This window comes from Propithecus coquereli, unplaced genomic scaffold (assembly GCF_000956105.1).
Source record: "Propithecus coquereli isolate 6110/MARCELLA unplaced genomic scaffold, Pcoq_1.0 Scaffold583, whole genome shotgun sequence".
NCBI lineage: Eukaryota > Metazoa > Chordata > Mammalia > Primates > Indriidae > Propithecus > Propithecus coquereli.
The window spans coordinates 1,465,293-1,493,281 of NW_012151763.1; the positions used below are offsets into that span (position 1 = coordinate 1,465,293).

Genomic DNA, 27,989 nt, shown 5'->3' on the forward strand with positions numbered 1-27,989 from the left:
TTTTTTTAGAGACTGGGTCTCCTCGCTCTTGCTCAGGCTGGTGTCGAACTCCTGAGCTCAAATGATCCGCCCGCCTCGGCCTCCCAAAGTGCTAGGATTATAGGCGTGAGCCACCATGCCGGGCTTTTATTATATTTTAATGTGTATCTTATCTGTAGTTACATCTTTGTTTTCATTAGTAATATTATTTATTTGTGCCTTTTCTCTTTTTTCTTGATCAGTCTTGCCAGAGATCTGTTTTGTTTGACTTTCTTCATATTCTGACTTTGTTAATCCTTTATATTGTGCCTTTGTTTTCTTTTCATTTTCTGCTCTTATCATTTTTTGCTTTCCTCTACTTTCTTTTGGATTATTCTATTGCTTTTTTCTAACTTTTTTAAATTGGGCACTCACATTATTGATTTTTCAGCTTTTATTATTTTCTCATATAAGCATTAAAGCTATTAATTTTCACTGAATCCTACAAGGTTTGCTATGTAGTTTCACCATTGTTTAGGGGTTTTCTTTTCTTTTTTTAAATTTTTTTCTCTGAAATGATCCAAGACCTGGAGTTTAATGGGTTTTCTAAAAAAATATTTTTGGTTTGTTTTATTTGATTACAGCAATGAACTCTATAAACATTCAGTCTTCATAATTCTTCTTCTGACAAATGTATTATTGCATTTACACATTGGAAAAATCAGAGGTGACATGAGACATGATGTCACAATAATGATTGACAGGAGACATTTCAGAGGTGGAATCACAGGTTTTCTGATTGGCTGAGCATGTGTATAAAAGAATCAGGAGATAAGACCTAAAGATTTCAAGTCTTGGTAACTGGGAGAAAGGCAATTTAAACTGTCAGAGTTGAGTCTGAAAAAGAAACTGTTGACAAAATTTCCACACATCCACCATGCTAAACAGGCCACGGTCTGGTGTGAATAAGTTGGCACTGAAGTATTTTTGACTGCTGACTGAAAGCTTTCCCATGATTAGTACATTCATGGTATTTCACTCAGGTGTAAATAAGAACTCACCAACTGAAGGATTTCCCACATTTATTTTTAAAAACTATTAGGATGTCATCTTTATTCAGTTATTCATTCAACAACATAGAGTATACCATTTGCCAAACAACAAGCATACCAAGGTGAATAGTTCCTAGTCCCTGATCTCAAGGAGTCCACAGTAAGGTTGTGGAGATAGGTCAATAGTGCCTTTTTTGGGTAATAATTTTATTGAGATAGAATTGACATACCATACCATTCACCCATTTGAAGTGCATGATTCAATGGCTTTTCGTGTATTCACAGAGTTGTGGAATCATTACCACAATCAATTCCAGAACATCTTAATCATCCCCCAAAGAAACCCTATACCTTTTAAGCAATCACTCCTCATTCTCCCCTTCCCCCATCCCCTGGCAACCACTAATGTACTTTCTATCTCTATGGATTTGTTTATTGTGAATATTTCATATAAATGAAAGCATATAATAGGTGGTCTTTTGTGTTTGGTGTCTTTCACTTAGCACAATGTCCTCGAAGTCAACCCATGTTGTAGTATGTGTCAGTACTTGATTCCTTTATATGGTTGAATGATATTCCACTGTAGGGGTACACAGTACCACCTTTTGTTTGTCCATTCATCTGTCGATGGGCATTTGTGTTATTTCCATCTTTTGACTGCATGAATAATGCTATCATAAGTTTCATGTATAAGTTTTTGTGTTTATACATGTTTTCATTTCTCTTGGTTATATATGTAGTGTCTGTTGATTTTTTAATTTTCTTTTACTTTGCAGAATCTTTTTTTTTTTTGAGGAGAAGGAAAGAGGAGTTTATTAATTTTCGGGCAAATGAGGAGTGTGGAGACTCTTGTCTGAAATGCCACTGTCCTAATAATAAGCAGAAATACAGAGCTTTTAAAGGGTGGGTTCTCAGCTTCAGGCAATTGCTGTTCAACTACAGTTGATGGTTCTGATCATCCCATCTCCATCCCATCTCGCAGAAGACAGTCCCGTGACCTCCACACAGGACCTCCTTCCACCAGGTGCCAGGTCTGGGCTGAGCCATCTCCTGTAGCACAAAGAACAAAAGACATTACCCTGCCCCTCCCAATCACTGGCCCAAGGCAGGGATGCAGGTTTTAGTTCTCAGAAAGGACTGGAGGATGTTTTAAAGAGGCAGAAAATATTTTTGCCATTTTTTCAGGCCATTCCCTCTGTTACATATTCCCCACTGTCAATATTACCCTTCCATATCTATGGGAGGAGGGGTGACGAAGTCCTCAAGCTATTAATACTTCCTGCTGATTTGGGGTGATGCGACTGAAGGTTTATACTTATGTATGCCATTGTAAAGCTTTGGCAGTATATTTACAACAGAGTACCAGATGAAAAAAGTCATAAGCAATAAGTACAATGGTGAGGATTGACAAGGCAAAATGGACTGTCAAAATGGGCTAGAAAGAAACATAGAACCTCTGAGTGCAGAGCTATTAGTTGCACCCTGTAGGTGATCCACGAAACTGGCTTCTGTACATTCAGAAATCATATATGGCACCGAACAAGGTTTAGGGTGACAAACCTAGCAGCAAGAGACGTTAACAGAAGAGGCAATAGCCTGGGGAAATCCTCACTAAGGAGCTGTCTTTCCATCCTATAGACAGAAAAAAATAATGAAAGAAAGATTAGCAAAAATATCAACATTTTTATTTTTCCCTTTTCTTTAAACAGATACTTTAGATAGCTTAAAGGCTGACCCCTCCACTGTGGCTTGGGTTCTCTTCTTCCCTGGGACACCTCTTTACTCTGGTATGATGGACCCAAGGTTTCACTTCTGACAATTTCAATGAGGTGTGAGTTGTTAGAGGCACTTCATAGGGTTTCTTCCACTTCTCTGCTTCCAACTGGGGTGGAGTCCTGAAAGAGGCAAACTCATGCATAGTGGTTAACACCTGACCCACTCATTTGACGTATTGCTTTACTCTGCTTTCCTTACTCATGGTTATATTACCATACTTACCTCGGTGTGTTAGGAAGGGTCTTTCATATACTATTTTTTAGGGGCTTAACTTAAGGGCTATCCTTATTCAGAGGAGGGCAAGTAGCAGCCCTATCCCACTTTTCTTCATTGATTTTAGAATGTATATAATTTTTATTCTAGATGTAGGACTTGCTTATTTGCTGGGTTACCTCCTGTTTAAAAGAGGCTCCATTATCACTCTGTATGGAGGAAGGGAGCCTGTGAACATCCTGATGACCTGCAGGATCATTGAGTCCACCGTGTCCAGCTCCTTGGAGAAAAGTCTCACCAGGTTCCCACTGAGGCTCCACTCGAAGAAGTTCATGGGTGACCACAGGACATTGTGCACAGATCCAGGTGCAGACTGCAGGAAGCAGCATCGTCATGGAGTAGTCACCTTGTGAAATGCCCAGGGCTGCCCGGGCTCCTGGGTCCTGTTGACAATGGGGCTGTCAGTCCAGAGACTGAGCCAATAGTTAGAAGCCAGGGCAGCAACGAGAAGGGGAGTCCCAGGACACAGGCAGCTTGGCCTTCCTTATCTGAGCCTCATCTGCCTCCATCAGTTTCTAGATCTCTTCCTTCTTGGCTTCAGATTTCTGCAGCTCGGTCATGCTACTGTGGTGCCTGCTGACATCCTCACTGGAGGAGGAGGAGCTGCTGAGCTGTCTCTGCAACTGCCCATCCTCGGCCTCCATCACCAGCCTGTCATTCTCCATCTCCTTGGCCTCTTTCCCTGGACTGCTTGATGCCCCCAATCCCATTATCCTCTGAGGCTTGTTCCTGCTCCATGCTGGTGCACACACACAGGAACTCGGCAAAGGCAGTGATTCCTATCAGAAGCGTTCTGGCAATTTTAGACACTCCCTCCATTTGGGCGATACAAGCCTCTACGCAGCCTGAAAAAATATCTACTAACACCGAGTGAAACTGCCAATCATCGAAAGGGTTGGGCCCCCTACATGTTGGGCTCTTTGTGCAGCAGGTCGCCTTTCTGTCCTTGGACCACCCCAAGTACATAAACAGTTTGTTGCACACAGGATCTTCCCAAATGAGGTCTCCCCAAATCTGTTAAGGCATCACGTCCATAATGTGTGCATTCATGTGCCTCATAAGAGGCTGAACCAAAGCTTCAGGTAGGAGAATGAGTCCATGAGAATTCTGTCTCTAGTTAGCTGTGCCATCCCAAATGTCAGAGTCCCAGTCTTTAGCCTTAAAGGGAGTCTAAATCTAGCCAGGGTATCAAGGCCCCAGAAAACAGATCGCCTCCTTAGCAGCCCTGTCATTGGCCGGATTTCTTTTTGCCATGCTGGCCACCTGTTTGGGCTCAGCCATGGCCTGTATCGAGGCCATTATTTCAGTGGCATACTTAAAATTTTTACCCCCTGCTGTCAGGAGACCTCTTTTCTTTCAAATGGCACTAAGAGCATGTATAATAATAAAAACATATTTAGAGTCCGTATAAATGTTTACCTTTTTCCTGTCGATAACTGCAATTCAGTTTCTTGGGCTGAAGTCCCAGGTGGCAGTGCCACTGCTGTGATCACTGCAAATCCAGTCCCTCATTGTCCACAAAGCTGTTCCATCAGTGAAAAGATCCCAGTCTTGCTCTGGCCTCTGCTGATCTGACAGATCCATCCTGCTAGAATACACAGCCTCCAGGACCTCTAAACAGTCATGCTACAAAGACTCATTCTTTTTGGTTGGTAAAAGGGTGGCAGGATTGAGAATAAACACAGTCTTTAATAATGTTCTCATCAAACAGGGTAGGAGAGCCCTTTTACAACCACGAGCACAGTCTAGCTGCAGTGCAAAGCCACCCTAGTCTCAGGATCTTGCCATTTAAATGCGACTGAATACCATTCAATTTCCTCAGTCGTCTCTCACCTAGGCTTCTTCACTTTTGTCTTGTCCCTCTCCCACTGCCCCTTGCCTGGCTTATAGAGTGCCAGTGGCAGCTGGGGGAAGGGGCCCACCCAGACTGCTTCTGTCCATGCAGGTTGGCACCAATTGTCAATCTTTCCCAGGGCTCCTGTGGGAATATGTGGAGGAAGGGGACTCCAGGCTCCCTCCTTTGCTGAGTCCTGGACTTTAAAAAAACCGTTTACTCTCCTGGGTTTTTTTGCCACCTGGAGTCCTGGCAGTGTTCCGTCCTTTCTTTTTACAAAAAAAATAGACTGCTTAAAGGCTCCTTGGTTGGCACCACTAATAGAGCACCTATAGGTTTCACTTTTTTGTTCTTCCCTGGCATTATATACTTTCTAATTGCCCTGCTCCAGCTAGAGATGTGCCCTCTAGCCAAATTGTGCTTCCTGCCGAGAGAGACCGTTCCTAATCCCAAGTCATAATTTAGTGGGCATCAGCGATTCATGCCCTCCCCCACCCCCAGCAGCTGGCCTTTTTACCCTTGGCCCAGAGCTGGGGTAGTATCCATGCTGGCGGGGGAAGGCACCACTTCCCGGCCTACCTGCTGACCTCCCACAGGGGCCCCGTAACACCCCAGCTGTGTCAGGCACCAGCAGGACTACGTTGGGTGTGCTCTTGCCCCCATCTCCCCCTCACTGTGGGTCAGTGGGCCATGCTCACTGGTCCCCCAACACCTCGCAGGGGAATCTGACTATTTAACTAAAACAGAGTATACCCTTAACTTTATTGCAGGCTTTAAGATTATACTAGGTCATTGAATATGAAATGTCTGACCTCGAATAAATCAGACATTTCCTACCCAATAACCCATCATAGTGGGATCTTGTCCCATTTACCTGATCTTTGACAAAATAATTCCAGTTATAGAACAGTATAATTCAAGGTTTCATTTAACAGTCAGTTCTCCTTGTGCTCCAGCATGTATATTGGATTACAATAACACCATTCTCTTTACACATAAGTTCATAGCTATAAGTTGACCATTCAGCCAAAATTTTTCCCAAGGGACTTTTAGATGGAACTTTTCCATGTTGCAACAAAACTCTACAAACAAACACAGACAATGCAGGAATTCCCAACACAAAATGCCATGGCCGACAAAATGGGAACCAGAAACCAGAACCAAATTCTCCATTGAGAATGAGCATCTCCTAATCCAAAGGGGACAACTGAGAAGCAAATTCTCTCAGACAAGAGAACCAACATCTCCCAATCCCCCCTGGTTCCCTGGGAACTGCACATGAGCTCCATCCAAACCAGGTCTGATAGTTCCACTAAACCTTGGGATTCCCACCCGCAAATGGCACCTCTGAAATCCAACAGGGAGGTCTGAAACCTCCCCTGCAAATGGGTGGACTCAGGGTCTCAGTATCCCAAGAAACTTTTCTCACAAATGGCTGTGATTGTCATGGCACGTCCCAAATCTGTTTCCTTCTCCTCAATTCAGTTCACGTTGGTTGGAGCTGTGTCCATTCAGGGAGAAAAAAGACAGGACTCCCCCAAGCTAAAAGGCCCTGGCAGCTGCTGGGAGAATCCTTTCTTTCTTATCCAAAAAAGTGACACTCCTGCCCATGGCTTGACCTAGAGCTGCTCTCTGCCTCTTCCAGCATTTGCAGGGTGCCAATCTACTGTGAAGCTGATGGCCCACCCAGAGACACCAAATCTGTTACTGAAAGTTTGGCACTTGTCCTTGAGGCTGCATCAGAAGAACGAGGACAAATGGTTTGAGGAGAAGGAAAGAGAAGTTTTATTAATTTGCCAGCAAATGAGGAGGATGGAGACTCCTGTCTGAAATGCCATTGTCCTCAATTTGCAGAATCTTGAGTTTCCTTCTCTTGTTTCTTTTTCCCTTATCCATGCATTTTCTGAGGGTGTCTCTCTCTTCCTTCCTTGAAACCCTTTCAGACTATCTCTTGAGTCTTGTATGTTCTTTAAAGTCATTTCCTTGTACTCAGTATTCTGACCTACTGGAATACTTTTTTCAGTATTTCCCATTATAGTGGATTTTCTCTTTCTTGTGATTTTTTTACATCATTACTAAGCTTACAGCTAGCTCCCTTCTTCTATTTCCCACATACATTTTCTCAGATTGTCCTTGTTCTCCATGAAGGCTTGTGGCTGTAGCATGAGAGATGGTTTGCTGGGATTTGTTTATTTTTCTATTTACAGGTAATTTGAAATTTGGAGATTCCCTGCCTTCTAGTTATACTACAGATATAGGTTTGTATGGTTTTATTTATTCTTGTTATTTAATTCTTTGGGGGAAGGGAAGGAGGTGTTGGCAAATTTGGATTACATTGTTGCCATTACCCTGGCTTCCCATAATTCCCCACTAATTCATTCCTTAATGGTTGGTGAAGGAACTGTCCTCCAGGATATCATGGGTCATGGGGTATGTATTGTTAGTGGATGGCCAAGCAGATTGCACATAATAGAGCCATCCAGCATACCATCAGCTGGAGCCTTTGAACTTCTGCATTGTATAGTAAGTATGTCAGGAAACTCTAGCATTTTAACCACATTATGCACAGGCTATTAGTTAAGTCAAAGCTTTGATTAGCCAAACTTGTAAACTCTTAACACTATTCCCAGGAACCAACATATTGAACCTTGCAAACCAGGTGAATGCATCCATGCCAATGAATTTAGTCTTTGTTGGGGTCTTGTAATTCTTTTGGATTATGGACTATCTCCTCCTCGAACAGGCCTGATACCTCTCCCTCAGGGCTATGTTGATATCTAACTCTCATTATGGGCCTGTAGGCAGTGAGAGGTGGTGAGGAGAGGCCTCAGCTTGTGAGTTTACTGCCCAATGTGTGACCTTGAAAGGCTTTAATGTAGGGACAGAAGAGAGGGGCTGCTAATCCCTGACTTCTCAAAAGTCTCCCATCCATTTTTCAGAGCCCCTGTCCTTGCATATCAGTGCCCTTACCTTAGCCTAAGAGACCTAAGGGTTGAATATTTCACTGCCACTCCATTTCTGTAACCCTTACAATTAGACCTGTGGCTTGGCCTTCAGTCACATCTGCCCTTCCCTAAGGAGATAGCTGCCATGGGAGCCTTCTGCTGCTCTGTTTGTGCTCTCCCCGCCCCCCATACAGTCATTCCTAATGTAGTTGTATTTTTAATTGCATATTCAATTCCAGTAGTCTCATGGCAGAATCTTTGGGGTTTTCTAGATATAAGATCATATCGTCAGCAAAGAGTAATAGTTTGACCTCTTCTGCCCCCATTTGGATGCCCTTGGTTTTCTTCTTGTGTTTGATTGCTCTGGCTAGGACTTCTAGCACTATGTTGAATAGAAGTGGTGATAGAGGACAACCTTGTCTGGTTCCAGTTCTAAGCAGGAATGCTTTCAATTTTTCCCCATTCAGTATGATGGTGGCTGTGGGTTTGTCATATATGGCTTATATCAGTTTTAGGCAAGTCCTGTCTATGCCTATTTTGTTAAGCGTTCTTATCATAGAAGGGTGGTGAATTTTGTTGAATGCTTTTTCTGCGTCTATTGAGAGGATCATAGGGTCTTTGTTTTTGCTTCAATTTATGTGGTGAATTCCATTTGTAGATTTGCATATGTTGAACCATCTCTGCATCTCTGGGATGAAGCCGACTTGGTCGTGATGCATTATTTTTTTGATAAGCACCTGAATTTGATTTGCTAGGATGTTGTTGAGAATTTTTGTATCTATATTCATAAGGAATATTGGTCTGTAGTTTTCTTTTTAGCAAAGTCTCAGGTTGCAAAATCAATGTACAGAAACCAGCAGCATTCCTATACGCCAACAACAGTCAAACTGAGAACCAAATCAAGATTCAATACCCTTCACAATAGCAACAAAGAAAATGAAATAGCTAGGAATATATTTAACTAAAGAGGTAAAAGACCTCTACAAGGAGAACTACAAAACACTGAGGAAGGAAATAGCAGAGGATGTAAACAGGTGGAAAACCATACCATGCTCATGAGTTGGCGGAATCAACATTGTTAAAATGTCTATACTACCCAAAGTGATCTAAAGATTCAATGCAATCACTATTAAAATACCAACATCATTTTTTTGCAGATCTAGAAAAAATAATTCTATGCTTTGTATGGAATCAGAGAAGACCCCGTGTAGCAAAAGCAATCTTAAGCAAAAAGAACAAATTGGGAGGCATCAATTTACCAGATTTCAAGCTATACTACAAGGCTATAGTAACTAAAACAGCATGTTACTGGCACAAGAACAGAGACATACACCCATGGAATAGAACTAAGAACTCCGATATAAAACCATCCTCATATAGCCATCTAATCTTTGACAAAGCAGACAAAAACATACACTAGGGGAAAGAACCCTTATTCAATAAATGGTGCTAGGAAAATTGGATAGCCACATGTAGAAGACTGAAACAGGAGCTGCACCTCTCACCTCTTACAAAAATCAACTCACGGTGGATAACAGACTTAAACCTAAGGCATGAAACTGTAAGAATTCTAGAAGAAAATGTTGGAAAAACTCTTATAGACATTGACCTAGGGAAATAATTTATGAAGAAGACCCCAAAGGCAATCACAGCAACAACAAAAATAAATAAATGGGACCTGATCAAATTAAAAAGCTTCTGCACAGCCAAGGAAACTATCACAAGAGCAAACAGACAACCTACAGAATGGGAGAAAATATTCGCATGCTACACATCTGATAAAGGGCTGATAACTAGAATCTATATAGAACTCAGGAAAATCAGCAAGAAAAAATCAAACAACCCTATCAAAAAGTGGGCAAAGGACATGAACAGAAACTTTTCAAAAGAAGACAGACTAATGGTCCACAAACATATGAAAAAGTGCTCAACATCTCTAATCATCAGGGAAATGTAAATCAAAACCACAGTGAGATATCACTTATCTCCAGTGAGAATGGCCTTTATCAAAAAGTCCCAAAACAGGCCAGGTATGGTGGCTCACGCCTGTAATCCTTGCACTCTGGGAGGCCAAGGCAGGAGGATCACTCGAGGTCAGGAGTTCAAGACCAGCCTGAGCAAGAGTGAGACCTCCATCTCTACTAAAAATAGGAAGAAATTAGCTGGACAACTAAAAAATACATAGAAAAAATTAGCTGGGCATGGTGGTGTATGCCTGTAGCCCCAGCTACTCGGGAGGCTGAGGCAGGAGGATTGCTTGAGCCCAGGAGTTTGAGGTTGCTGTGAGCTAGGCTGATGCCATGGCACTCTAGCCTGGACAACAGAGCGAGACTCTGTCTAAAAAAAAAAAAAAAGTTCCAAAAAAATAAATGGTGGCATGGATGTGGAGAGAAAGGAGAGATGGCGTGGATGTGGAGAGAAAGTTTCACTGCTGGTGGGACTGCAAACTAGTACAATCTCTGTGGAAAGTAATATGGAGATACCTCAAAGAGCTACAAGTAGAACTACCATTTCATTGAGCAATCCCATTACTGGGCATCTACCCAAAGGAACAAAAGACATTCTGTAAAAAAGACATCTGCACTCGAATGTTTATAGCAGCACAATTCACAATTGCAAAGATGTGGAAACAACCCAAGTGCCCATCAATACATGAGTGGATTAATAAACTGTGGTATATGTATACCATGGAATTCTACTCAGCCACAAAATTCAATGGTGATCTAGCACCTCTTGTATTATCCTGGATGGAGCTGGAGCCCATTCTACTAAGTGAAGTATCACAAGAATGGAAAAACAAGCACCACATGTACTCACCTTCAAATTGGTTTAACTGACTTAACTGACCAACACTTAAGTGCACTTATAGCAGTAACTTTCACTGGGTGTCAGCCAGGTGGGAGGGGGAGGAGGGGATGGGTATATTCACACCTAATGGTGCAGAGCGCACTGTCTGGGGGATGGACACACTTGAAGCTCTGACTCGGGTGGGGCAAAGGCAATGTATGTAAGCTAAACATTTGTACCTCCATAATATGCTGACAAAAATAAATAAATATAAATGCAATCCTGAATTTTAAAAAATGGTCGTTCATAGTTTTAAAGTTATTTTTTTCCCTGTGATTTCTAAAGCCTTAAAAGGAATCTAGGTGCTACCACAATCTTTATAACACCTATTGTTGCCATGTCAACCAAGTGCCACAGTCACTTTACCTCCTATCACATTGCCTTCCACTTGCACTTCATCCTAGTTATGGGATGGTGATCATGTGAGTAATCGTGACGTTTCTGAATGCCATGGATTACCCATGGACTGTTTCATCTTGGCAAGAAGACTATCTCTGCACTGTTCCAAAACATGTCCGAGCCAACCCAGAATCCTATTTGGAGAACTTGTTTCCTGGGGCTATTTCTGGTACCAATGATTGTACTAGGCAGGGTCCCAATGGGAAACATATGGCATAGGAGGGAAAGAAGGGAAAGGGGGTAATTTTTTTTGCCTTTTTTGAAACAGTGCCTTGCTCTGTTGCCCAGGCTGAAGTGCAGTGACGCAATCACTGCTCACTGCAACCTCGAACTTCTGGGCTCAAGTGATCCTCCTGCCTCAGCATCCTGAGTAGCTGGGACTATCAGCACGTGCCACCACACCCAGCTAATTTTTCCTATTTTTTTGTAGAGATGGAGTATTTCTATGTTGCTCAGGCTAGTCTCAAACTCCTGGGCGCAAGTGATCCTCCCACCTTGGCCTTCCAAAGTGCTGGGATTATAGGCATGAGTTACCATGCCCAGCTGGAAAGCTGGAGGGTAATTTAAAAAGGTATAGTGCAAAAACCTGGGACTTAGTAACAGCTGACCTGTTAGCATGCCTAGGCCTGAAGGGATTAGTGGAGGGAGCAGTTCTCAGGACCCAGTTGTATAAAGAGTTGTGTAAACTCACTCCTCTTGAGAGAGGCAGTGACCTTCATTCAGTCAAGAGATCCATCAGCTCAGGGTGACCTTGCAGGGATGGAGTCAGGGGAATAAATACTGTGACCTGATTCTTTGCTTTCCTCCAATACCCTGCTGGGGAATCTCATTGATTCAACCTAACTGGGAAATAGAGGTCAAGGGAGCAACACTGATCAAGTTTATACAAGTCAGCCTTCTGAGGCAGTCAGCAGGTTTCAGAGAAGGGTGAAAAGTGGATCGAGGAGGGGTGGGCAGTAAATCAAACATGTCCAGCTCAGGTACTTCTGGGTTCTGTAACATCAGAAAATGGCTGCATTTTCCATTTACAAACCTGGTCTGAGTGGACATAAATTTTAGAAATTATTTTTCCCTTGGAAATATATAAACATGGCTTCATTGTTTTCTAGCAATTAATATTAAAGATGAAAGTCTGACTCTGATCTGATTTTCTTTCCCTGTGGATAATTTTGATTTTCTTTTTGGAATCAAGTAGGACTTTCTTTTCATCTTTGGGATTCAGGAATTTCCCCAAGGTATGTTTAAGTGTGAGGTTAATTTTGTCTTTCCTTCTCAGCACTCAGTGGGCTCTTTCCACATGGAGACCCAAATCTTTTACTCTTTCTCTCCTAATTCCCGTTTCCTTGTCATTTTGCTCAGCACTCCGTGATCATTCCTTGCAGTGTTCTTTAATTAATAAATCTAGTTTCAGCAGCATTCAATCTGCTAGTCAGTACCTCATTTGTACTTTTATTTTGTCAATCGTGTTGAATATTTCTAAGGATTCTTTCTCATTCTCTAATATTTTCATTTTTGATAGTGCCCTGCAAGAGAATATCTGCATATTCTCTCAAATCTCACAGAGCATGCTGATTAGATTTTAGAAAATTCTTTCCTGTTTGTTAGATTAACTCTGTTTCACTGATTTCAACTCATTTTTCACATTGGTTTTGCTGTTTTTATTTGTTTTTTTTTTCCTGCAGATTCTCCCGAAATATTCAGTAATTGTTTGTGGTTTGTTTTTTGTTTACTGGTATTGGTAGCTTGTGTTGTGATTAATTCCATTCCCCTATTCCAGCCCCAGCTTTTTTCATCATTACAAGTTGGTTTTAACAGGAAGAAAATCACTATCAGCTACCTTGATTCCTGTTTGACTCCCCAGTGATCTTTTGTGGTGGAAAAACTTAAGTAGAGGAGAGCTTCTTGTCCTTTCTGGAGAACTTTTTAGATCTTGTCCCTCCAAGCCAGAGAAAATTAATGAGACGAATTGGAATTATCTTTATTATCCTATGCCCAGAGGTTGCAGGGTTGTGTGTTGGCTCCTAGAATACTCTAACACTTCAGTACAAATTTTATTGTGCCTGACACCATTTGCCAGAGAAGTTTCTTCTCTCTTTGGGCCTTTTTGTTCATTTCAGTGGTAGGAGATTTCTGTCAAGCACATTCATACTGGCATCTTTCCCGAAGTCAATTGGGTTTGTAAATAGAGAAGAAAGAGTAAAAAGAAAAGATTGAGCATTGAATTCAAGAAGTTGGAGAGATACAACAGTAGTAACATCAACAACAGTGGAAACCTAAAGAAAATAGAGAAACAATTAATAAAGAAAAAATAAAAAATTACTGAAGTAGAAGACAGTTGAAAAAGAAACTCAAGAGCTGGTTCTTTGAAAATATCAAATAAAATTGGCTAAACTTGGGCAAATAATATGAGGAAAAAAGAGGGATCATAATGCTAAAGGGTATCTCTAGCCCAGATACAGAGGTTTTTAAAAATTATAAGATATTATTTTATAAATTCTATGCTAAATTTTGAAAATCTAAGCTATCATATATGGTTTTATAAGAAAATATAAAGGACCAAAATTGACTGAAGGATAAATAGAGAGCTCAATGGATACATAATATTAAAAGAATTTGAAAACATTAAAGCATACTGTTTTCCAAATAATGGTCCTTGGACCACCTGCATCAGAAATCCCATGGAGTGCTTTTAAAATGAAGATTCCTGAAGTCTTAGTGTTCTATAGCACCATAGGGTGACTATAATTAACAACAATTTATTGGATATTTTCAAATAGCTGGAAAAGCAGATTTTGAATGTTCTCAATACAAAGAAATGATAAATATTTGAGGTGATAGGTATGCTAATTACTCTGATTTGATCATTACACATTATATACATATATCAAAATATCACACTGTACCCCATAAATATGTATTAAGAGTCAATTATAAATAAGAATAAAAGAAAAAAATGAAGATTCCTGGGGTTCAACTTGGATCATTTGGATCAGAGTCTTTAGCATAATTTGGGTATGAAAGCCTGAGAATGATAGCCCAGAAGAAAAGAAAAAAGTGCAGACCAATCAAATAAAAATTCCTAAATAAAATGCTAGCAAGTAGAATTCAGCACAATATTAAAAGAATGATGAAGCACATCTAACAAGGATTATTCTAGACGCAGGTACCCAAATGCCCACTTAACATCTCCTCTTGGATATCTAACAGGCATCTCAAACTTAACACAATCCAAACCAAATTCCTGGTCTTCCCTCCAAAACCTCCTCTTCCTATGATCCTCCTTGTTTCAGTCTATGGTGAAGCATTCTATCCCTGGGACTCCTTTGTTTTTCTCATGCCTCCCAGACCTTCTCTTAATGAATTTTGTGGGCTTTTACCTTCAAAATATGTCCAAATCCAGTCACGCACCGCATAATGATATTTTGGTCAATAAGGGACCAAGTATAGGATGGTGGTTCCATAACACCGTAATCCTATACTTTTACTGTGCCTTTTCTATGCTTAGATATGTTTACATACTCAAATACTGACCATTGTGTTCCAGTTGCCTGCAGTATTCAGTACAGTCCCATGCTGTATGGGTCTGTAGCCCAGGAGCAAAAGCCTGGACCATATAGCCTACTTGTGGAGTAGGCTGTACAGTCTAGGTTCATGTAAGGACACACTATGATGTTTACACAACAATGGAATCACCTAATGAAGCGTTTCTCAGAACATGTCCCAGTGGTTGACACATGACTATATCCATAGTCATGTGGATATCCATAGTCATAACCTACTTCCATTACTAGCTCTGTGGTCCAAGCCATGGTCACCCTCAGCTCTCACCGGGACTAGTGCAACAGGCTCCTGCATGGCCTCCCTGCGTCCATTCTTGCCCTTCTCCAACCCACTTCTCACACAGCAGTCATGGTGACCTTTTTCACACATCAATCCGATTGTCACCCCCACCCCCAATTTAAAACTCTCCAGATGCTTCCCAGCCACACAAGTTATCTTGCCATTCCTCAAACATGCCAAGTATATGCCTATCTTTTGCATAGACATCCTTTTTTTTTTTAATATTGCACTTCTCTCCTTTATTATACTGGATGTGGAAAAAAGATTAGTACAGTTATGCTCAAAATGAGTGCTGGGCCCACATGGCAGGGCCAAGCAACTAGAACATGACTCAGAAATCAGACAGTGAAAGACACACTTGGACATGATCAAGAGGCATTTCCCTGCCACAAAACAAGGCCAGGGAAGGATTCTAAAACACACAGCAGAATGCACTCCTACCCCTTAGAAGTCAAGGGGCTTATCCCATATTGGTGTGAGGAATGGCTTATTTTCTGATGGCCATATATGGGACTATTTCAACTGCCATTAGAAACCCCAGGAGGATTTTTGTTTTGTATTATTTATATATTCTTTTTTTATAAAAGTAAATGCAAGACAAACTTAATTCGGGATTGATCCTAACCTTCTGGAGCCAGCTCCTCTGGGGTCAGGGAGGAAACAGCTGTTTCTGTACATTAGCATGTAGGTTACATTCATCTTCTGCTGGAATGACTAGAGCCCCCCAGACAGTGGCCCGACTACGGTAGAATACAGGACTGGCTCCTGGGAGCAAAGAGTCTCTCTTGTTCTCATTTGGTCGTGCCTTTGCATGGTTCCTCCCTAGCCCCTACTCAAGCAGGTGCCTAGTAAACAAAGCACTGACAAAACCCCGAGTTACTATCTCTCAACTCTTGGGTATGAGGAGTTTTCCCTTGGCTTGGACTGAGAACCCAGGCTCCAGAGATGCTATTCTGACTAGATTATATGAAGGGAGTAGGTGCAGGAGAAAAAATGACTGAGATAAAAATGGGAGCCACTGGTCCACATCTGCAGCTACAACTTATGATGCCTCCAGATGTGGTCAGTGTGACATATGCAGGGGAGAGGTGCAGAGGAATGGGAGGGTGGAGAGGGTGTTCCTTGGGCAGTATTCTGCCTACTGGCCTTCACCTCTGTGGCCCCGGGTAGCCACAGCTTCCATAGCTTTATGAACGGTCTCTTCATTCCCCAGGAACTGCATGGGCCTGACGGGCTTCAAGTTCTTGTCCAATTCATAGACCATGGGAATAGCAGTCAGCAGGTTCAGCTCCATGATAGCCTCTTCAGAGAGACCCTCCAGATGCTTGACAATTACCCCGAAGGCTGTTGCCATGGGCTGCAATCAGTACCCGTTCCCCCTCCTTAATCTGGGGAACTATTTCTTCATACGAATGAAGGGCAGAGCTCTGGCAATAGTGTCTTTCAGACTCTCATCGAAGGGTAGCTGGTCTTCAGTGAGATCTGCATAGCTACGATCCTTATTGATGTTGCTGTAAAAGGGGTGGTCGGGCTTCATTGCAGGTGGGGGACGGCGGGCGGGCAGCATCATAGGAGCGCCTCCGGATCTTGACCTGGGCCTCATTGTGCTAGGCCACAGTTTCTGCCTTACTGAGGTCAGTCAGACCCCCATAGTGCCGCTCATTGAGGTGCCAAGTCCTAACCGCGGGCAGCCACATCTGGTCAATGGCACCCAGCGCTGTCCAGAAGGTCCGGATTGCTCTCTTCCGTGCTGAGGTGAAGCAGATGTCAAACTCATAGCCAGCACCTCGCCACGCCTGCCTGTGTGCTTCACCTCCTCATGGCCAGCGCTCTCTCCCAGTCGGATGTGCACGAGCTTGTGGGTGGCCATGGCAGCAGGCAGAGGATGCAGCGCCAACTCGATATTCTATATTTATTTCCTTATCGCCTCCCGCTACCACTGGAATGTGAGCTCCATGAGAGCAGGGACTTGGTTTGTCTTTTTCACTGTTGTATCTCCAGAGCCTGGAACAGTGCCCGACACATAGTAAATGCTTTATAAATATTTTATGAATGGAGGAATACACACATGCAAGGGCGATTCAACATTAGAAAATTCATTGTTACAATTAATCACATCAGCCAGCAGTTCAAAGGTCACTGAGCACATGATGATTTCAATAGACACCAAAGAAACATCTGATAAAATTGAACAAACATTCCTAGTAAAAGATTTTGGTAAACTTCTTGATTCTAAAAAATCAACTTCAAACAAATAGCCCAAATCGTAGCCAATTGTGAAAGCCTAGAGACATTCTCCTAAACTCAGGAAAGAACATGAAGTCTTTTATCCTATGGGTATGTAGCACCAACTTATTTATTCTTCTGGTACCTTTAGTGGGACTTATTAAGTACCGGATACTGTGCTAACTTCCTGACACATACCATTTTATTAATCTTCATGCCAATCCTGTGAGGGTGGCGGTATCCTCTGTTTACAGTCAATAAAATGGTGGCTTGGCAAAATTAACCCCTCTTCCAAAGTCATTCAGCAAGTACGAGAGGCAGCTGGGACACAGAGCCAGGGCTGTGGAGGGAGAGGGTCTGGCTTGACTGTGCCCCAGAATAAGAATGAGCCTCGGGATGATGAACTCCGAATGGCCCCAGACATGAAAAATAGTTCATTCTCATTAATAAACAGAAAAATGCAAACGAAAGCAATAGTGTCTATCGAATGGCCAATATTTTTAAAAGGCAGACCAAGCACACTATTGGTGAGGGTACAAATGGTGGGCACTGTCTTTCGGCACAGCAGGAGTGAAAATCGTGCAGTCTTTCTGGAAGGAAATTGTTAGCTCGTAGCTTAAACTGTGTGACTGTTCATTTGCTTTGACCCAGCAATTCCACTTCTAGTAATTCATCCTTAGGGAATAATTCAGGATATGGGCAAAGATTTAGCTACAGGGATATTCAGTGCAGAGTAATCTTACAACATAGCTTGTACAGTATGAATCCCATTTTATACGTATATACATACTTATCTATGTATATCAAAAGAAAGGAGACTGGAGAGAAATACACCAAAATATTAACAGTGATTTTCTCTGGATAATCAGATTACACGTGATTTTTTTGTTTCCTTCTGAAAACTTTACTCTATTTTCTGAAGGTTTATCATGATCATACATTACCGTTATAATTAGAGAACACAGTAAGATCATTTTCATTTTGGAAATAAGATGGGTGCTTTCTTCTCGAATGTCTGGCTTTTGAGGTGGGATCACCTGCATTTCATTCAACAAATCATGCTCATCATTTCTATGTGCAGCTCTAGGTTTCCATCTCGTGTCATTTTCCTACTGCCTGAAGAGTTACCTGTAACATTTCTTATAGTGAAATTCTATTGGTGACAAATTGTCTCAGCTTTTTCCTTTTAGCTGAAAATGTATTTATTTTACATTTGGTTTTGAAGGATTTTGTCCTAGATACAGAATTCTACATTGACCACTTCTTCTTTCAGTGAGTTAAAGGTATGTTTTTCCATTTTCTTCTGATTTGTATTGTTTCTGATGAGAAGTCAGTAGAAATTTTATCTTTGTTCCTATTGATGCAATGTGTCATTTTTTTCCTGCCGTTTTTTTTTATTTCAGCATATTATGGGGGTACAGATGTTTAGGTTATGTATGTTGCCCTTGACCCCCCTCCCCCACTAAGTCCGAGTTTCAAATATGTCCATTCTTCGGGTGGTGCACATTGCACTCTTTGTGAATGCATATACCCGTCCCCTCCTCCCTCCTCCTCCCTCCCCCCTCCCCCCTGCCCAACATCCAATAGATGTTATTCTTATATGTGCACTTATGTGTTGATCAGTTAATACCAATTTGATGGTGAGTACATGTGGTGCTTGTTTTTCCATTCTTGGGATACTTCGCTTAGTAGAATGTGTTCCAGCGCTTTCCAGGACTATACAAGAAGTGCTATATCACCATTATTTCTTAAAGCTGAATAGTACTCCATGGTATACATATACCACATTTTATTAATCCACTCATGTATTGATGGACACTTGGGTTGTTTCCACATCTTTGTAATTGTGAATTGTGCTGCTATAAACATTCGGGTGCACATGTCTTTCTCATACAGTATCATTTGCTCTTTTGGGTAGATGCCCAGTAATGGGATTGCTGGATCGAATGGTACTTCTACTTGTATCTCTTTAAGATATCTCCATATTGCTTTCCACAGAGGTTGCACTAGTTTGCAGTCCCACCAACAGTGCATGAGTGTTCCTATCTCTCCGCATCCACACCAACATTTTTGTTTTGGGACTTTTTGATAAAAGCCAATCTCACTGGAGATAAGTGATATCTCATTGTGGTTTTAATTTGCATTTCCCTGATGATTAGAGATGTTGAGCATTTTTTCATATGTTTTTTGACCATTATTCTGTCTTCTTTTGAAAAGTTTCTGTTCATGTCCTTTGCCCACTTTTTGATAGGGTCGTTTGATTTTTTCTTGTTGATTTTCCCGAGTTCTAAGTAGATTCTGGTTATCAGTCCTTTATCGGATTTGTAGCATGCCAAAATTTTCTCCCATTCTGTAGGTTGTCTGTTTGCTCTTGTGACAGTTTCTTTGGCTGTGCAGAAGCTTTTTAATTTGATCAGGTCCCATTTATTTATTTTGGTTGTTGCTGTGATTGCCTTTTGGGTCTTCTTCATAAATTCTTTGCCTAGGCCAATGTCTAGAAGAATATTTCCAATATCTTACTCTAGAATTCTAATAGTTTCAACTCCTTAGTTTTAAATGTTACCCATTCCTGCTGTTTTTAAGATTTATTCTTTGTCACTGATTTTCAGCCTTTTGATTATGTGGCGTGGTGTGATTCCATTTTTTTATTCTACTTAGCATGTGTTGAGATCCATGCCTGTGTAGGTGCAGCCAGGGCTCTGTGTATTGAACAAAGTGGCGACCTATCTCTGCCAGGGCTACCTACCTCCAAGTACTTGGTCTGTGCTATGGTTTCGCCCTTGTCAGCTATGAACTTCATTCAAAACCCTCAGCAAAGTTTGCAGGGTTTCTGATGTTTCCAAATCAGGCATATTTGGGTTCAAAATATAAAAATATTTTAAGATAAGTAGAATGATATGATTCCCATTTTACTTCTGAGTAAACAGAGGCCTAGAGAAGCAGTAATCTGCCCATGGTCCCATCGGAGGAGAGCCAAGCTCAAACGCAGATTTTCTTATCTTCCTACTCTTCCGTCCTGCCTTTCATCCAGGTCCCTGCCATGCCCTGCTGGCATGCCTGGACCTCCATGTCCTCACCTGTGGAATGGCCTCAGTTAATCTTCCCAGCTGGGGGTGTGTGATGGTGTTTCATGGGTTTCATAAACTTGAAGGCAATGATAACTCCTAGTTCAAATTCAATTAAAATTAACTTCACTAAAAATTATGTAAACATTTTCTCCTTTAAAACCAGACTAGTATGAAAGTATCTCAATGAGTGTTGAGTAAACACGTGGGGCTTACTGTAGATATGATTAATATCAGTTTATAATTCAGCTAAATACCACGATTCCCCATGGTCATTGACTCATTATAAGGTTGTAAATTGATTTTATTCTTATTTAAAGAAAATATTGACCATTTTGTATTTGTAAAGGGCCATTGCTTAAAAGCATAAGCATAAGAACTACCTGATATTCTAATGCAAGCTAATGAGAAGGATAAAATGATAATAATTCTGCAATTTCACCTCAGGATGATTTTCACCAGATGTGTAAATGATATTCACCTCACCAAAATTCCTATAAAACACACCATGTTTCTATTACTTCAAAAAACGATGTTAACAGAAAATATAGTGGCAAAGGCCAAAATGATTTGGTCTTTCATTTATTTGGAATAAAGACTAGCAACCCTTGGAGAAAAGTGCTTACAACTAGCAGTCTTTTTTTTTTTATTTCAGCCTATTATGGGGGTACAGATGTTTAGGTTACGTATGTTGCCCTTCCCCCCTCCCCCCAAGTCGGAGCTTCAAGCGTGTACAGTCTTGAATGTTGTCTCTTTGCTAATCATGTAGACACAAGATGTAAATTTCAAATAATGACTACATGATTTTTAAAGTTCAAATACAAGAATCCCAAACATTAGGTCACAAAGGTAGTTTTTGCATCTATGGTAGTTGATTCTGTAACATGTGGTTCAATGTAATCTACATCTAAACATACATTTGGTCTTCAGGCTAATCACACTTGATGTCACTTAAAAGGTTGACAAATCATGCTTTGTTTTTCCATAATTAATATAAAAAAGAGCACATGTCACTCTTTAAAATGGGAAAAGTCCAAATTTGTCTTTCTCTTTATTATGATTGTTATTAAACATTATAGCTAACATGAAAATATTATGAATTTTATAATCATATACAAATCTAAATAAAATACTTCAGATTTAAAATAACTTCATTATCATGTGTCATACAAAAATAACAAAATGATTTAAAAATACCTAGTGGAGATTGAGAGATTATATACTATTATCTTCTTTTTCTGATGATGATGATGATGAAAGGGGGTTACAAGCCAATGGAATGTTGGGACTTGCCAGCTTGGATGTTTCTCTGACTCTTTGTGTGCGCCGCCCCCCACCCCAGAACAGTGCCGAGGAAATAGTGCTGCCTTAGGCAACAGCCATGCTAGGCCATGTACATGTGTGAACGTGGGTGTTTGAATACGAGGGTGTCAGTGAGTGTCAGTGTTTGGGAGTGATTTTGTGTACGTGAGTATGTATATGTGTAAGTGACTGTGTGTAAACGTGTGTATGTGTGACTGTGGGAGTGTGTTTGTGAGTGAGCCTATGTATGCATGCGTGTTTGTGTGAGTTTGTGTTTGTGACCATGTGTATGTGTGAGCCTGTGTGCGTGTGTTTGTGTGAGTTTGTGTGTGTGACTGTGTGTGCGTGTTTATGTGTTTGTGTGTGTGACTATATGTGTGAGTGAGCCCGTGTGTATACATATATGTGTTTGTGTGAGTGTGTCTGTGTGTGACTGAGTGTATGTGTGCATGTGTGAGTTAGTGTGTGTGTATGTGTGCAAAGTAGCCCAAGCCCTGAGGAAGAAAATCTAGGTTCATGTGACTGTGGAACAAGAAAATTCTAAAACACACGGGCCTATTCAATTCAATGAAACAGATTCCCAGCATCCTGAGTGGAGCAGAGAAGAGCAGTGTCATCTCTTTCTCTGCTCATTTGGCCGTTAGTCATGTAGCAGAATGAGGATATATCTGACTTGGTAGAAGCAGGTGCATGGACACACACGTGTGTGTGGGTGTGTGCCTGCATGCACGCGTGTGTGTTTTGAAGGGGTGCCAGTGGGAAGCACTCCACAAAGTGGACCCCCCTGTCAGCCCAGGTTCAGCCAACTGGGTGCCCTTGGGGGCAACTGGGGGTGGTGGCAGCTGAACCCATGCCACTAGGGCAGAGCAGAAATCTCCCCAGCTCCTGGACTGGCCCTCCTTTCCTCTCTCCCTCCCTCTCTCATTCCTTCCATCCCCATCCACCCAGGACACACACACACAAACACACACACACATCAAAGTGGGCTCAAGCCTCTGTCTTTAATAAGCTCAGAAGACAGTAAATCACGGTAATGAGAAAAACAAGGAGCACATCTGCTCCTGATGAAGCATTGCACATGGGCTCATCAATTGCTCTAGAAAGTGTCCTTCGGACATTATTCAGGATGAAGTTGTCCTGCTACAGTTTCCCATTCATAATTGGATGATGTGTCAGATTGGTGGCAGGTCCTTCTAGTGCGACCACCATCATGTTTTCAGTTCAGTCCATCCTAAGGAATTCAGGGCTGTGTTTCCAAAGTGCTTTTTTTTCTTTCTTCTTCTTCTTTTTTAACCACAGAGTCTATTTTCACCAAAAAACAATCTTAGCAAGGGCAGTGAATTTCCAGGAGCATCTTTTGGCTAAAAGACATGCTTCTGACCCCTGAATTGTTTTTGGAGGCTCCCATCAACATTAGCATGAATTCACATTTGTTTGTGGCAAGGATTGGAGGTAATTTGTGATTGAAAGCACAACTGACTGTGACCTGACTGTGAGCTCCTTGGGAGTATCCTTCTCTCGACCAGCTCTGATGCTCCCAGAGCCACAAGGGAGGGACTTACAAGTCTATATAACCCCTTAGGGCTTCCAAGACTGCTCATGCACATCAGTACATGGTCATTCATTCATTCATTTGACACTGTTTAGACACTTGGGATATACCAGTGAAACAAAGACCCCTGCTCTCCTAGGGTTTATGGGATGGCAGGTAGAGACAGACACACAGTAGACATCATAAATAAGGAAATAATATATATTAGGTGCTGTGAAAAAAAAGAAGAGAAGAGGAAGATGGGGGCGGTCACGAGTATTAATGGAGTTGTCAGGGAAGGCCTTGGTTAGAAAGTGACATCTGAGCTGACTTGAAGGATGAAAATGACATCTAAGGGAGGTACATTTCAGCAGAGGGGACAGTCAGAGGAAAGGCCCCAAGGTGAGCATGTGCCTGGCAGGTTTCTCAGAGCAGTAAGAAGGGCTGTGTGGCTGACTGAGAGAGAGCAAGGGAAAGAGTATTAGGTGAGGTGGTTAGAGGAGTGGTGGGGTCCGATGACATAGACGGCCTCACAGGCCATGGTGAGGACTTGGGCTGTTATTCTGCGTGAGATGGGAGCCAGCGCAGGGTCTTGAGCAAAGGAGGGGTGGGAACTGCCTGCTGTGCTGGGAATGGACTGTAAGGCGACAAGGGTGGAAGCCAGCTAATGTAGTAATTCAGTTGAGAAATGATGGCGACACGTCCCATTTACTGGGTTGAACTGCTGAATTGAGAAATCTGCCTCTACGATAATGGTAGGAATTTAGCAGGGTAGATTTTAAAGCAGGAAATGGATAATTTTTTGGCTATTTGGGGTTCAATTGTGCTTCCAACTCCCCTGGAGCTGGCCATGTTTATGGCACTCTAGGAGACAGAGAGAAAGGGTAAGTGCGAGGGCTGGATCTAGTCCTCCAGGCTCTCCTTAGAAAGGCAGACCGTAAAGGGAGGCTTCTGCTCTCACAGTGAGGCTAAACATGAAAAATCTGTCACACGTCTGGGGGAATCTGGGTCGAAGGATATGGGTGCATGGTGGGGGTTCAGATTCCTGGCTTGGCAGGCAGGTAGAAGGCTGACTGCTTTTTGACTGACTAGCTGCCTCAGTTTCCCCCTCAACACCTGTCTGCTATTGATGGCAGTCTTTGGAAGCTTTCAGAACACGGAGAAGGAGAATGGAGAAGCTTCTCTCATCTCCCTTTCCTGGTGTGCCCTGAACAGAAACCTGAGGGCAGCTTCTTACACCCCTCCCAGCTCCCCTGCCCCCGTTGTATGTGCCATGGAGGAGCTCAGGAAAGGGTTTTATAGGTACCCCTGGGCAGGAGGATTTTTGGAAGCTTGGGGGTGACAGTGGCAGCAAACTCCAGGGAAAGGGCCAGATGAAGGACCTTCGCAGTGGGGACCTGGAGTCCACGGTACAGTCCCAGGGACATCCAGAATTGTGAAAAGGGTTAGTATTCAGGAGGCCGGGCTTCTGGTCCTGGAAGCGTCACCATGGCCTTGGGCAAGGCCTTGTCCCTTCTGGGCACCATCCCTGAAGTAGGGGGTGGGCCCAGGTGACTTCTGAGGCCTTCCAGCCCGGACGTGAGGGACTGCGGCTTAGCCAGAGGCGGGCTTATCCCGCTGCACTGAGCCAGCTCCGCAGAGGATGAAATGCGCCGATGCAAGAGAGCACGCTGTGAGTCTGGGCTTTAATAATTCAGTCTGTGGCTCGCTTGGAATACAAATGCGGCGGCTGCTGCGCGGGCGGGGCGAGATGCTCTGTCGGCCTCCACCCAGGAGTCCCCTGGGCGCGCCCGCCACCCTGCGGTCAGCCTGCGCACTGCAGGCCGCGCTGCGGTCTGGGCGTTCCTTTCCTTTGGGCGAGAGCGTGTTGGGGGAGGGAGGGGGAAAGGGGCGGTGAAGAGCGAGCCTGCAAGGACCCTGGTCTTGGATTCCCTCCTCTGTGCTCTGCCCCCACGCCCTCCACCATGGGGTTGATCAGATGTCCTGAGAAGCCCCCAAACTTTCAACTTCGAGATTCCCACCTATGGGAACCATTTCAGGGCCATGGGGCAGGCCTTGGTTGAGGGGAGCATGGGACTGTTGGAAAGCAGATGGCTGCCCCCCCCCTCCGCCATTGAGATATTACTTTCACAACAGGGAGAGACATTGGGTCCTAGCCTGATACTGACGTGCTGATTTTGGTGATTCAAATGGTTTATATAGACAGGGGCCTAGTAGTACACCTTAGGGGCACCCTGTGGCAAACAGATTCGTGAAGGACCACTGCCTGTGCTGTTTATTGACAGGGAAATGTCAACACATTAATCCCCCCACTACCTAAATCTTAGGTGCCTCTTCTGTGCCATTGCTGGGTTCTGGGTGCTGGACCCCATTCTAGACTCAGAGGTTCTCACCTCTGGCAGCTCTGGCCTGTGGCTGCTCTTCGATATCTTCCATCCAAGTACTAACCAGGCCGGACCCTGCTTAGCTTCTGAGATCACATGAGATCAGGCACATTCAGGGTGGTATGGCCATAGACTGCTCTTCAATTTCTAAAGGACTCTTCTGCAGACTTCCAGGTCACCACCCTCTTTTGGCTTTCCAACGACCTCTCTGTTCACTCCAGGTCTCCTGTGAAGGATTCTTTGCATGTCCATCAGGACTCTGTCCTGGTCTCCTCTCCTTCCCTCTGCCCACACACCCTTCCCACTAAGCTCCGCCACGCCCAGGGCTTTAATCACCATTGTGTGCAGACCCAACCTATGCCTCTGCCTCCAGCCCTGCCCTGTTGCCTGCGCTCCAGAATCACACACTCCACTGCCAGGTGGGCATCGCCACGTGGACGTCCCACAGCCAATACCCACTCACTGTGCCCAAATCTGACCCCGTGAACTCCCCCATCCCTGACACGTTCCACACCATCTGGATCTAGTGAAGACGCCTTACCATGATCTACAAAGTCACTCATGCCCTAGGCCCCGCTTGCTCCCTCTCTCCCCAGTCTCTCACTGACATCAGCATTTTAGGTCCTCTCAGGGCCACATACTCTCTTTGTCCATATTATTCCCTCTGCCCCTCTCACTGGTTCATCAACCCCTCCAGGCTCGTTGTCTTCCCAATTCATATTAGCCCACACCATGCATCAGTTTTACCCATCTTCCAACACCTCCAGTACCCCCACCCCTATCCCCCAGGACCTACTGCTGCATTGACCTTGAGGGCCCTTGCTAGTCACTCACCTTCTTTTGGAACATAACTCCTTTTCTACTAAGCCTGTTTTCATGTTTCTCAACAAAATGCTGCTGGCATTTCAAATGGAATAATTCTCCACTGCAACTGTCTCTGAAGGACTTGTAGCATGCCTGGCCTTTACCCTTAAATGCCAGCAGCATATCCCTCAATCCCAGTAGCTCTTTCAACCCTGAAACCTGCATGCACCTCTCCAAGTGCTCCCTAGGCAGAGCATACCTCTACTGACTGCGAAGCACTCTAGTCTTTCCAGTCTGAAGACCCTTATTCTTTTGGAGAGATGTGGACACAAGATGAGAGCTGACTAGCTCTGCTTTCTGTCTGCCGCTTATTAACTTTGTGCCATCTGCTTCAAACTGGGGGTCAGGTAATGAGGGAGGATGACAGTCATTTAGACATGGGAAAACAGTAGGGAAAACCAGGGGGTCAGGTGGCAGAAGAATTCATGCCAGGGGAAGGGCATCAGTGCAGCCTTATGGGAGCATAAGGGACTAGGGCCCAGCTCCCAAGAGGAGGCAGCTGTGCTCCTGCCTCCTAGAGGGGCTCACCTGAGGCTGTCTTCTGTAATCCTGGATCTGTCTCAGGGACCACAGGGCCCAGCCATGCCATTTGACATCCTATAGCTTTGATTCAGGGAGGAAGAGGGAGCTGAGAACGGCACCTCTGTGGGCTTGCTTGCACCCAGGAGCTAGTGCCCTGAGGGAAGTCACCTTCCCAGGTTTGCCGTCCAGAGTTGGCATTCAGGTTCACTTCAGTTTGGAAATCTGCCCGGATGGGTTGCTTAGCTCAGGCTCCTCCCTTGACACTCAGACCTCCCCAGAGAGATACTAGCTCAATATCCTCTTCTGCCCCTTCAGCATCCACCATTTCCTCAAGTCACCGCATCTACTCTCTGGTGCAGACCTCCTAAATTGCCTTCCATGCTCTTTGACGACCCCTAAATGCTGAACTTAATGGTCACTTTTCAGTCTTTGTCTTACCTGACCTCTCTGTGACACTGAACTTTTTCTTTCTTCTTGTCCTTGGTTTCTGATACATTATTGCTCTCCTGGTTCTTACCTGTCTCCCTGACTGCCCCTTCTTGCTCTTCATAGTGTTAGTGGCTGTCACTTATTGGTGACTTATATTTGCTAGACCAGAGGTTCTCAACTCTTATATTTGTATATAAATTTAAGTTCATAAACACTGATGTGCAAGAAATATCATTGTTTTTGGTAAAACAACCTAATTGCCAACACATGATCCCATTCTTCTAGGATGTCAGAATACTTAACCTCAGCATTCCCTCGGAGTTGTGCCACAAATCCGGGACCTTGGGCCTGTGATCTCATTGACCCAGATACCTCATGCAGCCATTCAGCCCCTCAAATTATCTCAGCCACATCAGGGTGCCGCCTGAGATGTGTGTTCAATCCCCAGGGCTGCCCTCAGAGGGTAACTACCATTTACTACACTTCACACATGCCAGGGGATGTGCCGAACATGCTACAGATATCTTCTCATGTGGAGGTGGCAAAGAGTTGGGTTAACTGTGCTGTCTCCACAGTCAGACTATCTGGGTCTGAACCCCATCTCTGCCACTGACTAGTTGAGTGACCTTGGGTGAACTACTTACACTCTCCACACTCTCCAGTGTCTAGCTTGGTAGAATGTACCAACCTCATAGAGTTGTCATGGGGATTACATATTCTAATACCTCAAAGTGCTTAGAAC

At 43.3% G+C, this 27,989-nt stretch overlaps 1 pseudogene; it reads right to left on the reverse strand.

Annotated features, from left to right (window-relative positions):
• Positions 1-16,062: 16,062 nt before the first annotated feature.
• Positions 16,063-16,636, reverse strand: LOC105821615 (annotated as a pseudogene).
• Positions 16,637-27,989: the final 11,353 nt, after the last annotated feature.